Source organism: Balaenoptera acutorostrata, chromosome 13 (assembly GCF_949987535.1).
Source record: "Balaenoptera acutorostrata chromosome 13, mBalAcu1.1, whole genome shotgun sequence".
Classification (NCBI taxonomy): domain Eukaryota; kingdom Metazoa; phylum Chordata; class Mammalia; order Artiodactyla; family Balaenopteridae; genus Balaenoptera; species Balaenoptera acutorostrata.
In genome coordinates, this window is record NC_080076.1 from 761904 (window position 1) to 776150 (window position 14247).

A 14247-nucleotide genomic window follows, 5' to 3' on the forward strand; every position below is an offset into this window, starting at 1 on the left:
CACACATACAGATATATGAATTCTGTTTATGTAACTAAAATTATGCATTCCTGGAATAAACCCAATTCAGTCATTAGATTTAGTTAGCTAATATTTTAATATTTTTACATCCATGTTTATGAGTGAGAATAGTCCATATGTTTCCTCTTCTATATTATCTTTATTTAACTTGATATCAAGGCCAGTAGGTGTCATGAGATGAATTGGGGAGCTTTTCTTTTCTGTTTCTAGTTGTATTTCTGAAAGATTTTTTGTAAGTGTGGAATGATCTGTTTCTTGAAAGTTTGGTGTAACTAGCCTTTATAACCTTTTGGTCTTGCTATTTCCTTGTGGGAAGATTTTACCCTGATGATTCAATTTCTATCCTAGTTATAGGTCTATTCACAGCTTCTATTTCATCTTGAGTCATTTCGGAAATTGCATTTTCTAGGAATTTTGTCAATTTATTTGGATTCATTCTTATTTCTAGTATCTTAAATTGGATGTTTAAAGCATTAATTTTAGCCTGTCTTCGTTTTAAGTAAAACTTCAATGCCATTTGTGTGCTATTGTGTATCACTCTTGCTTCATCTCACTAGTCTGGATATGTAGTGTTTTCATTACCAGTCATTCAGTTATTCATTTATATCCATTATGATCTTTTTATTTGACAAATGGGTTATTTAGAAGTATATTTGAAAATGTCCAAAGCGTGGGAATTTTTCTCCATCTTTTTATTGTTGACTTCTAAGTTAATGGCATTATGGTTAGATAACATAATCTGAATGATACTACTTCTTTGAAATTCAATGCAGTTAACATAATTCCGGTATATGGTTAATATGTACTTCAAAAGAATGTGTCATCTTTCCTTATTTGAATCAGGAGTCTATATCTACTCAATAAGTTAAGCTTGTTGAATGTGTTATTAAAATTTCCCATGTTTTTTTCCTGATTGACCAAGCAATGATTGAGAGATATGTGTTGAAATCTCTCACTATGATAGTGGATTTACCAAATTCTCTCTGTAGTTTTATTAATTTTTTTGTGTGTACACACACACACACACACACAATTGTACGCATACATACACAAACGGGTTGGGGGCAGAGGTTGTTATTAAGGCATACATGTTAAAAATTTTTATATCCTTGAGGAATTGAAACTTTTTGTTATGTAGAGCCCTCTGTATCCTGAATAATGCTTATCTATTAAAATGTTTTTTGCTTGAAGTAATACGACTGTCTTAACTTTTTTTTAATAAATGCTTGCCTGGTATATACTTCACTTTTACTTTTAGACTTTTTACACCTTAAGTTTAGGTATTCTCTTATAAATGGCATCTAGCTAGACTTTTATAATTCATTCTGACAATCTCCATCTTTTAGTTGGAAAGTCCAGGTCCAGTACATTTATATTTAACCTTCCAATTTTTCTTTGGATATCTTTTGTCCCTTATCATCTTTTTTCCCTTTGGGGATATATTGAGATCTGGTTTTCTGTTTATTTTCTTATATTTTTTCTTACTCCATTTTTTTTTTTTCATTTGGCGATCACCATTGAAGTTTTACCTTTGCGTATTGTAATTTATAGGAGAAATATATATTTGGTCTTCATCCACAGTGCCTGGATCACATCTCCCAAAACGCTTGGAATTTCCTGAGTGATAAGAACAATGGGATAATATTTGGTCTCTTGTCCTTAGTTCCTGAAAACACTTTCAGTAGGGCCCCACCTAAGGGTAGGGGCTGGTTGCCAGGAGAACCAACCATATGATTAGAGGGTTAGAATTTTCACCCCATCCCCACCTCCACCCTGAACTCCAGGGAGGAGAGATGGGCTGGAGGTTGAATCAATTGCCAATGGCCAATGAGTTAATCAATTGTGCCTTAGTAACGAAGCTTCCATAAAAACCCAAAGGACAGAATTTGGAGAGATTCCAAGTTGGTGAACGTGTGGAGACCTGGCAGAGTCGTGCACCTGGAGGGAGCATGGAAGCTTCACGCCCCTCCCGTACACCTTGCCCTGTGTATCTCTCCTATCTGGATGTTCATATCTATCCTTTCTCCATATCCTTCTGTAATAAACTGGTAATCCAGTGAGAAAATGGGTTTTCCTGAGTGCTGTGAGCTGTTCTAGCAAATTAATCCAACCTGAGGAGGGGCTTGTGGGGACCTCTGATTCATAGCCAGTTGATCAGAAGTACAAGTAACAACTGGACTTGTGATTGGCATCCTGAGTTGGAGGGGGTCATTGGGATCTCGAATTTGTAACTGGTGGGTTAGGAGCATGAAACCTGGGCTTTTGACTGGAGTCTGAAGTGGAGGGCTGTCTTGTGGGACTGAACCTTAACCTGTAGAATCTGATTCTGTCTCCAGGGAGACAGTATCATGATTGATTCGAATTCTTGGACATCCAGCTGGCATCTGAGAATTTCTTGTTGGTGTGGGGAAGCCTACGCGCGCGCGCGCGCACACACACACACACGCACACGCACACACACACACACACACATTGGAATTGGGTCCAGGAAGCCAAAAGAACCTTGTATTCCTAACTTAATAAATTTAAAGTGAATATTCCAGTTTCCTTCCAAACAATATATAGATCTTAAAACACTATACCTCTGTTCTTCTCCAGACTTACACACTATAGTTGTCTAATATTTCAGTTCTGCCTTTTTACAATTCCCAAATTAGACATTATTTTCTAGACAATGTTAGTTTTGCTTTAACATATATTTACCAATTTATTTCTCATCATTTTTTTCTTAACATTTCATATCCTTTTTTTGGTAACAATTTATTATGAAAGATACATTCCAATGAAAATAAACAGGTTCTACTAAAATGATGGATACCTAAAATATTTGTATAATATATAATCTACATATGACATGTACATGTCATACACATTTGTATATACTATGTTGTGTTGTAAGTAAATCACATCTTACCTCTGGGATTAGGGCTCACCTTGGAGTATATTCTTTAGAATTCCTTTAGTAAAGTTCTGTTGGAATTAAACTCTCAGTTTCTGTTTATCTGAGAATGTTGTATTTTGCTCTCATTGTGGAAAGGTAATTCTGGTAGACATACAGCTATAGAGTGACAGTGGCTCTTTTCATTTAGAAGACATTTCATTAGATTCTGGTTTCCATTTTTTATTGTTGAAAGTCTGTTAATCCGGTTGTGGTTTTGTAGGTGATAGGTCTTCTCCTTGTCTTTGGGGTTCTGTAATTTTGTTTCAGTGTGTCTAATGGTAGGTTTCTTTTTGTTTTTACTGTTTGAAATATATTGTGAATTCATGGATTTCATTAATTCTTGAAAATTCTCAAGCATTATCTCTTTAAATATTTCTCTTTAGTCTCTCTGGAACTCTGAGTAGATATTTGTTGAAATTTCTTATTCTATAATCATCTCTCAGTCTTTTAAAAGTTTTTCCTCTTATGTCTCTGTCCCGCATTCTGGGCAATTTCATCAAACATTGGCTGCAGTTTATTAATCTCGCTTCATCTGTGTGTAATCTGCTGTCTAACTCATCTTTTGAAGCCTTACCTCAAAAATTATTTTTTTGCATTTATGAAAGTTCTGTTTGGATATTTTTCAAATATGCCTGTTCATTTATAGCCTATTTTTACAATGCTTGCTTATAATTTTTGTAATTTTCTTTTTTCTTTTATAGGTTCACACCTAGTTTGGCAGATTCTGATTCTGATCATTTGAATAATTGATGTCTTTGTGGGTCTGAGTCTGTTTTGTATTTGTACTTGTTCCTACCCATTCTTATTTATAGAAGTGTGTTTCCTTTTATGGTTGGTGCTGTTGTGAGCTCATATTTGGTTGATAACCTGTGGAGATCCTTGTGACATTTGCTATGGCGAGAGCCAGAGGGCCCAAGATGGGGACACTTTGGCTCCTTCCAGGGTAGGAGTCTAGAGTTCACCTCTCCTGCTGTGCCTGGAGCCCAAGGCTTACCCTCCCCACCTCTGCAACCTTAGGTAGTTCTGATACTGGCAAGTTCTCTGAGGGCAACCCTGCTTCTTGTATTTCCTTATTGGAGTTCCCTCCCTGGATCCCTCATTAGGATTTCCTTGGCTTGAGAGACTTCAGGATGTCCCTTACTTCCTTCAAGCCCAATACTGACATGGCAAATTAAGTCCTAGGCAAAAATCTAATTGTTTTGTAGTGTGAGGGGCCCTTCAGAGTTTCTACACTGCCATACCACCCAAAGTGGAAATTCTTCTCTTTGATTTTTCTTCTCTGTTTGTTTTAAACTGGATCAAATGACCAAAGGAGAAGACATTCCCTTTCTCCCCATCCCCCTCCCCTCCTGGTTTTTTCCCCTCTTTTTCCCCACCTGGTTTTCTCCCTTTTTTGGTCTGTATTTCAAGGTACTGGTCTCAGAGGAGTCATGTGCTTACTGTCCCTTTTGTTTTGGTGAGTGGGGCAGAGGAAAAAGGTGGAAATAGAGAAATTTCCTGTTAGTGGAAGAGCACTGTTGACATGTCTGGGAAAAAGATAATTGTGACTTAAGAATTTTAAGTCATTTGGAGGAGAAATCTCCATCAGATAAGGTATTTACAAACCACCAATACATCTGCATATAGGATGTTATTACATGATACATTAGAATAATTGTACTGTACAACACAATACACAGACCAATTAAATCCATAAAGCGTGTAAGTACTGGGACTATTCTAGCATAGCAACGATTTACTGACTCTTTTTACCACTCCCATAGGCTTGGCTACACGGCATTTTACTTTCAGTAAAATGGCTCTTTGAGAACAGACAAATAATGAAAACAAAGTTATTTTGGCTACAAGGAACATTCTACCATTTTTTTTACAAAGGGGGCAGTAGTACGCATGGTGTGCATTTTGGAAAGGAGAAGGCAGCTGGGAACACTGAAATGGTTCTCGCGCTCAGGAGGAGGCAGTCACTAGGAGTGAGGACGTCCGTGGCCCTGTTACCAGGAGAGCAGCTGGTGTGCTGTGCAGGCTGATTTCTCACCGTGAGTCAGAAACAGTCCCTTTAAACAATCCCAGAAAAATACCAGAATAGAGGGTGTACATCAGAACCCACCCACGTGCCTGGCGAGATCTTCCAGGATGCTTCTCTTACGAACCGTGACTTTTTCAGGAGCGTCTCCCAGCCCTGCGGAGCAGCTAGGTGATCATGAGAGAAGAAGTAGACGGATTCTCCCTGCTCTCTTTATTGCTTTACTTCCCAGTGAAGGGAAATGCTGTGACGTCTGCTTGGTTCTACTGGAACAGCCCATGAGATCATGACTCCAGTGACAGTGCACAGAGTTCGAAGGATGTGGTTTTCTCAGCATCCTCACCAGGTATACTGTCAGTTACAGTGGGGTAGAGATGGAATGGAAGCATTTTACGACTGGAGCCTTCCCATATGGCTCGGGTTTAATTTTTTAAATTATTATTTCAAGGTGGGTGTTAAGAAAACATTGTTTAGCGTGAATCTGATTCACAACTCCAAGCCACAAGTTTTCATTTGAAAATGTATCAGGTTCAGAACTTGATAGTCAGCCCTTCTCCTGGACTGAGGGTCAGCTTTTCTAGGTCTGAGATGGGCCCAGTGCATTACATGAGAGGGAATGAGTTAACGGGCTCTGCCGTGTTCATTTTGTCTCACGTATTCCCTCTGGAACAGCAGGACAGCAGGCTCCTGACCACTGCATATTATAATGTTTGCTTTGCTGCTGCAAAATATATTTTTTGGGAAAATGAGCATGAGACTCATTTGATTTTACATCATCAGATGGGTGTAAAAAGGCTGTTAAAAGAGAATGCTAGCCTTTATAGGCTGAATGTAGAGTCCGTGCAGCTTACGGAGGATTTCTTCTGTTTATTTTTAAAATTCCTATAGGAGGTTATTGATGCTTTCTTTATTTGACTATGGGTTTAAGAAGAATCTTTATCATTTAAAGATGTGTGCTGAAATATTTTACAGATGAAATAATAGGATACCTGGGATTTATTTCTAAATAATCAGGTTTAGTGAATGGTACATATGATTGAACAAGATAGGCTCTGTACTGATAATTGCTGGAGAAGGATAAGAGAAACAGTATTTTTGCATGTTTGAAAACTTTCATAATAAAAAGTAAAATGTTCTGTTAGGGGAAATAATCTTCCTGCATAAATTCCGTGTTTAATTTACGTACACATTACCTCCTAATATGCTTCTCATCTTATGACTGCCAAGTTTCCATTACAGCCGCTGGAGAGAGAGTTTATAAAAAGCAGGTCCCAAGATGACCGTCTTAGTGTAATTCACATCAGAGAGTGGGTTGGAGTCCTCGCCTGTCAATCCATCCTCTGAATCCAGCACAAGACAGACATGAAAATATACTACGGGGTTGAGAGAGTCCTTAACAGGAAGAAATCTCTCTCCAGTGACTCTTTAAAATGTTATTTTGTGTTAAATTTTACGATACAGACCATGAACATCCTAGAATTTCAAGTTCTGTTCCATTGATCTTTATGTCTGTCCTTATGCTAACACCAGATGATCTTGATTCCTATAGCTTTATAGTAAGTTTGAAATCCAATAGTGTAAGTTCTCCAACTTTGTTCTTTGTCAAAATTGTTTTGGCTATTCTAGGTCCTTTTCATGTCTACATAATTAATAGGATCAGTTTGTCAATTTCTACAAAGAAATGCTGGGATTTTGATAATGACTGCATTGAATCTCTACAATTTGTAGGGAATTGACATGTAAATAATATTGAATCTTTCAATCTATGAGCATGGGATGTCCCTCATGTAAATTTTCTATAATTTTTCTCAGTGATGTTTTATAGTTCTCAGTGAATTAATCTTGCACTTCTTTTTTTGCATTTAATACTAGGTATTCTATTCTTTTTGATGCTATCGTAAATGGAATTATTTTCTTAATTTCATTTCAGGTTGTTTGATGATGGTACAGTTGACCTTTGAACAACACGAGGGTTAGGGACACCAACCCCCCGTGCAGTCACACTGTGTATAGCTTTTCACTTCCTCAGAACTTAGCTACCGATACCGTAATGTTGACTGGAAGCCTTACCGATAGCATGAACGGTCAATTAACACATGTTTTGTATGTTATATATATTTATACGTGGTATTCTTATAAAATGTAAGCTAGCGAAAAGAAAATTTTATTAAAAAATCATAAGGAAGGGCTTCCCTGGTGGCGCAGTGGTTGAGAATCTGCCTGCTAATGCAGGGGACACGGGTTCGAGCCCTGGTCTGGGAAGATCCCACATGCCACGGAGCAGCTGGGCCCGTGAGCCACAATTGCTGAGCCTGCGCGTCTGGAGCCTGTGCCCCGCGACGGGAGGGGCCGCGATAGAGAAAGGCCCGCGCACCGCGATGAAGAGCGGTCCCCGCACCGCGATGAAGAGTGGCCCCCGCTTGCCGCAACTGGAGAAAGCCCTCGCACGAACCGAAGACCCAACACAGCCAAAAATAAATAAATAAATAAATAAATAAATAAATAAATAAATAAGAAAATCCTTTAAAAAAAAAATCATAAGGAAGAGAAAATACATTTACAGTAATATGTGAATTTATTTAAAAAAATCAGCACGTAAGTAGACCTTCACAGCTCAAACCTGTGTTGTTCAAGGGTCAACTGTATATGAAAATGGAATTGATTTTTGCACAATGGGCTTGTATCCTGCAATCCTGATAAGCTCATTTATTAGTTCTAGTGAGATTATTTTGGTATATTCGAATTTTCTTTATACAGAATCAGGTCATCTGTAAATAGACAGTTTTATAACTTCTTTTCAATCTTCATGCTTCAGTTTATTTTCCATTCTCTCATTCCCTTCCTTCCTTTTTGGCGGAGCAAGTATTGCTCCCTACGACCTCCAGCACAGCGTTGAGTGGGAGTGGCCAGAACAGATATCCTTGCCTTGTTCACAATCTTAGGAAGGGAAAGCACATCACTGACTATGATGTGTAGGTTTGTTTACATGCCCATTATCAGGTTAAGGATATTCTTTTCTTGTTTATTGAGAGGTTTTTTTGTCTGTTTGTTTCATTATGGATAGGTGTTGGATTTTGTCAATGAGATTTTTCCACACCTATTGATTGATCGGTTTTCAGATATTCATCCAACCTGCATTCCTGGGATGAATTCCAATTGGTCGTGGTTTATAATCCTTTTTATATGCGGCTAAGATTTTGCTAAGGGTTTTTAAGGGTTCGTGAGAGAGATTGGTGTGAAGTTTTCTTGTAACGTTTTGTCTGGCTTTGGCGTCAGGGTGGTAGTGGCCTCATAGAATGAGTTGGGAAGTGTTACCTCCTCTTTTTTTCTGAAAGAGCTTTTCTCTAAATATTTGATGGAATTCACCGTTGAAACCATCTGGGACTGAGCTTTTCTCTGTGGGAAAATTTAAAATCACCAGTTGAATTTCTTTTCTTGTTACAGGTCCATTCCAATTTTCTATTTGTTCTTGAGTCAGCTTTGATCATTTCTGTCTTTCTAGGAATTTGTCCATTTCCTCTTCATTGGTATACAGTTCTGAATATTTCCTTATAATCCTTGTCATTATGGCTGGTCGTGATAGCCCCTCTTTCACTGCGTGTTTTGCTCATTGTGTCTCCTCTCTTTTTCCTGGGCCAGTCTAGCTCAGGGTCTCTCAACTTGAGAATTACTGACCTTTGGGGCTGAAGAAGTCTCTGTTGCGAAGGGCTGTGGCTGACGTGCAGATGGGCTTCGAGGTGTGTGACGTGAGGGCACCGTAGCGGGAGTAGGTCTGGGCAGGGGAGAGGTGAAGCTGTGTGGCCGTCAGAGCTGCCCCCAGACGCTGCTCGGGCTCCTCCTCCGGCCCTGCTCAGGCCCCCCTGGCTCTGGCTGAGGCACCGAGGTTGGAGGTGCTGCCCTGCTTCTGCAGCAGGGGGGCAGTAAAGCCCTCCGGGGGGGCGGATCAGGGCTGGAGCTTCTCTGACCCCACGCACGAGGGCACCTTCTCCTAAGCGTCCAGATGAGGGAGACCAGCTTAGGGCATGAAGACGTGAGCTGTGCCCGTAGCAGAACTAAGGTCACGCTGGCTTCTCTGGAGGTCTCGGGGCCACGTTTCCACGCACTGCAGTGGGAGCGCGCTCCCGGCAGGATGGGAGGCCATTCTGAGTGCTCTCCCTCTCAGAAAATATGCTGTGCACAGAAGTGTTTGTTTTCCACTTTATCCACACCTGTAGCTGCATGAGGCTGAGGCTGCATCTCAGCTGGAAAATTAACACTTGAATCCTAAATAATAATAATTACTGTTTCCGGTTATTTTGAATCCACTGACAAAGACCTTTACAAAATAATTGCACTGATCAATCCCCTATGAGTTACAGGGGAAGATTCTTGAGTTGGTGTGTGATGAGAACATTAGTGGGAATTCTGTAATGGGGTTCTGTTTAGTAAGTGTAATTGTAAGGAATATATCGTGTTAAGCTGCCTGACGTAGCGTCTTGTAATAGCACATGGTTTCCATCAAGGAGCAGATGTTTCTCAGCCTCCCCTTAGAATAAAACATCATAATCTAACCACACCCACCAACTCCACTGTGAAGCGAGAGCAAAGCACAGGCTGCACATTTCAGATCTGTGTAATTGCAGCTTGAAAGCACTTTTTTTTAAGGGTGAAATGGCCTTAAAAAGAAACAACTTTTTAGAATATCAGCCAAAGGAATCCTGGGAAAATTGTGTTTAGTAGGAACTGTAGCTGTGGTTTACAAACAAACAAATGAAGAAATTGATTTCTATTTAAGACTTCTGGCCCCTGGATGTAAACTTCATGTCCCCAAGACAAAGCAGAGAAAAAGACGCCCTCGCCGCCATGCTCCAGATAATTTAACTTCACCATAAGAAGGCAGAGACAGTATTTTCTCTTTCTGTTCATATTGAATCCTTTCACAATTGTTCTTTTTTGAAAATCGACATATACTTTCTACCATGTAATTCATCCCTTTAAAGTGTACAATTCAGTGGGTTTTAGTATATTCAAAAAGGTAGGCAACCATCAGCACTCTCTAATTCAAGAACTTTTGTCACTTCCCCCAAAAGGAAACCCGGGGCCTAAAATGTTTAGCAGGAGCTCGCTTCTCGATGTAATGAGAGGTCACGGCCACTAGATGGAGACATTCCTTCAGCGAATTTCTCTGCGAAGCCTCGTCCTGAGTTGTGCTCCGGTGGGGATGGCAGGGCTTCGGTGCTGGCTTTCAGGGTCCTCGCGCTTCTCTAAAGGCAAACGTTGTTTTTTCAAGCAATTTCCCCAAATTGCGACGCTGAGGCTTTTTAGGCAGCGTAGGGGCAAACGTGTATTAATTTATTCATTATATATTTATTATGTGTTTGTTTGAAGTGTAATAGAAAAAATACAACAGATACATTAAGGCCATGATGTTACTTGTTTTACTTAGGATAAGGACACTTTTTTTTTTTTTAAAAGGATTACATTTAAAATTAAAGAAAATTATTAAGTAACTATCACAAGTGACGTGTGAATACGGGGAAAGCTGTGTGGGTGCTCAGGCCGCTGGGCTTTGGGGGCAGTGCTGGGAGGGTTCAGTAAAAACCCCTTAACTGCAGTGAGAATGGGAAGTTTCATCTCCAGAAACGAACGATCCTCTCACGTATGGACCGAGAGTCCTCCACCTGCCGATCAGCGGGGAATAATCCCAGCTCTTACGCTCGGGCTCTCCCAGGCCTCTGAAGCGGAAGCCCTTGGATTTAGTTTGTACTCTCAGACAGCCATGCAGGCGGACAGCTGCCCTCAGTCATTTGGAACCTCCTTGCGCTGATAACGCTGTTGGGAAGCCGGCCCTTTGTAGAACTAGAGGCCCAGCTGTGCGTGCCTGGAGCCCTGTCCGGGACCGGGCACATGGTAGGATCCGGGGAGGATCTCTGGGGGCAAGGAGCAGGTAGCGGGGCTCAGCGAACACCTTTGGAGCTGGAAATCAGGATCTGGAAATAACATTAGTGGGCGAGTGGCTCGGGGCTCCCCAGCCTCTTTCCACTCTGGCCTCCCCTCCCCGCAGTGAGCCCCTCAGCTTCTCACCCAGCCCACCCCACCTGGGACCGTCCTCAAGGTGCGCTCACCTCCTTCTGATTCCATGTGAGTGACAACCTTGTGAGGCAAGAGGCCTCATTATCCCTGTTTTCTAGATGAGGAAACTGACACCCAGAGCAGCTAAGCAACTTAATTGGTTACTGGAGAAATGGCATTTGAATTTTGGTCTTCTAACTCCAGATTTTCTCTCACTGGATTATACTTTCTCAGGATTGTTCTCACCCCAGCACGACAATGCACTTGCACAAATACACAAATTAGTCGTCTCGTGGTAACTGCCAGCTTTTTTGTGGGGAAAACAATTGGAATGAAGAACCTGAGACAGTACAGCGTTCCTCCTCATCATAAAGTGTTGCAAGTTTGAGGGAGGGATTCATGTACTAACTCGTTGCCTTTGTGAGAACAAATTGTGGAATTGGGTGATCATATTGCGTAAGGGGTGACACTCCTACTAGTAAAGCATCTGCTTAAAATGCTGGGGGATACGCACGCATGAAGGAGTGTCTGCTGAGGAAATGAATGGATGGATAAATTAGATAATAAACATGGCACCTGGCCTGAAGGGATTAACAAGCTACCAAAATCTACCAACACTGCAGAACCCAGAGAGCCCTGTCCCCGGTGGGTCCCCTCCCTGGAGCCGCCCGTAGGGACCCTGGGCCAGTTGTCACACACACGTTGGAGTGAGGCTCTCTGGTTTGCATTCTTTCCTGTCACCGCACTGGGGTACAGTTTACCTTCAGAAGGGCATGTGCAAGAGAGACCTCTATCTCTGTAGTCAGTAACCTGCACGTGAAAATGGCAACGCCCAGCGTGGTCAACAAGGGAAGAAAGGACCGGGCTTCGGAGAGAAGCGCTGTCCTCGTGCCGGGGAGTGAGGTGCGGGTCCCCAGAGGAGCTGGAGGCGCGGAGGGCCAGGGGCAAGAAGGTCATGCATCCCGAGCGGAGCCGGGAGGCGGGAGCCCGTGCCGCGTGCATGGACCTCGGGGGCCGTGCCCCCTGCCCGGTGTGACTGCTACCCGTGCCCCCTCACCGCCCCCGTGGGTGCCCTGGTCGCAGAGAACGCACGCGCCGCCCGTCTTGTAATAGAGTGCGAGCCGGGGAGGGCAGGGGGTCTGCGGGCCAGAGGTTTGGAGGCCTCGCTGATGCCTGTCACATCGACGACAGGTGGGTAAAGCGTCGAGACCCGAGGGGGCGGGGCCGAGGAGGCCACAGGGCTGGGACGCGGGGCGAGGATGGCAGACGGCGCAGCCTTTGGAGGCTCCCTGGGTGACGCCCGCTGAAGCCTAGATGGGGGTCTAATAGTCGCCGTCGGTCGTCGCTGGTGAAAATCCTGGCGCCCCGGTCGGGCGGCCCCGAGGCTCACGAGCAGGCCCTGCGTGACTGGCGGGCGGGGCCGGGCTGGGCGCTGGCGAGGCTTCCGAAGCCGCCTCTCCCTGTCCCTGTCCCGTCCCCGTCTCTCTCTCCCTCTCTCCTTCGCATCACAGATTTTTATTAGCAGAAAACTTATCTGGAGATGACATTGGTTATCAATGTCAAAATCAGTAATTACAGGTACATCTCAATTGGACGAGTTAAGTTTTACAAACCTGTGTAAAAGTAGCTCAGAGAAAGATGAAGTCACACATTAAAATACAACGGCGGCTAGGTGTGTCCGCGAAAGAATTGAGAGCTTTGTGTCCACGGTGTCACTATTCTCAACCCGCAGAGGTGTCTGTCTGCTGACGGACGGACGGATAAGGAAATGTGGTGACAGACGCAGGGGAATATGATTCACCCCTGAAAAGGAAGGCGCCTCTGACTCAGGCCGCAGCTCGGGTGAGCCTGGAGGACTGCTCAGTGAGACGAACCCGTCACAACACGGCACGTACCGTCCCATCCACTCGTAAGAGGGACTCAGAGTCGTCAAATTCATAGAAAGTAGAGGGTGGGGGAGGGGAGTCGGTGTGGCACGGGGACCGAGCTTCAGTTTTGCGAGATGAAGAGTTATGGGGGTGGATGGTGGTGGCCGCACAACAGCGTGAATGTGCTTCAAATGCCACTGGGCTGCGCGCTTAAAATGCTCAAGATGGAAGATTGTACGTGTAGCTTGCCACAGTTTTAAACCCAGGGAAGGAGCTCGCCATTACAGGAAGGACTTGCACACACCGGCGTGTCGTTGGGCGCTCCGCCGAGGTTGCTCTGCGGTGAGGACCTCGTCTGCAGGGCTCCTCTGAAGGCCCCGCTCCTCGGGAGGCAAAGACACGAAACGTGGGGGCTTTGTTTTGATTCTCTCCTTCAGACGGGAAGGAGGAATTCCAGCATCACAGCGAGACGCTAGGACCAGCACTCGGAGCTGGTGTTTCAGGCACAGAGGGGACAGAGGCCCCGTCAGGGTGTCGACCCGCAGGGTCCCCTGGGAGAAGCTGCGTGCCCCACGGAGCGCTCGCTGGACGTGCGTGGGGGCCACGTCCTCTGTTCCCTCTCCCAGCCCTTTTCACTCCACGTAGTATGGCCGGCCACATTCCATCCATCCCGTGAAAGGAATCTGTGACATGTTTTAAGTGGATGTCATTCTTTTTCTCAAGTCCCATCAAACCTGCCCTAATGGTCCAAGGCCTTTTCCTCCCACTCAGACTCCCAGTGGGAAAGTCTCCGGCTGCCAGGAGCCTGCTCGTGGGCTCCTGTCCTCCTGCCGACTCAGGCTCGGGGCCTCCCCCGGACAAAGGGCCGCCGCGCCTCGCCGACACGTGCCGCAGTTCAGGGAGGTGTCCTCAGAGCGTTCCCACGCCATCGGAAGCGTCTCTTAGCCCAAGTCGCTGGTTTGAGGACGGAAAGCACAGCTAGAACAATTCGAAGAGCAGGGCAACTCGCCAGCTTACACGGAAGCAAAATAAATGCTCTTTTCTTACAGAAACTTCTCAAGAAATGTTACTTCTCAGGAAATGTTTTCGCTGAAACATTTAAGTCTATAAAAACTTTTTAGATCGGAGTTTCTTATTTACAGTTTCCAAACGTTGGCAAAGTGTGCCTCGGCCCAGATGCCTGGCAGGGGAGATCAGAGCTGAACAGAAATTTCTCCCTTTAAAACAGAGACATTTAAAACCGATAACATTTTTCACAAGGTTGGTGACAACGCCAGGTGGACGCGCCCCTTCCAGGCACCTTCTTTTCTGATTCTGGCCCGGAGAGAAGCAGGGCCGCTGGG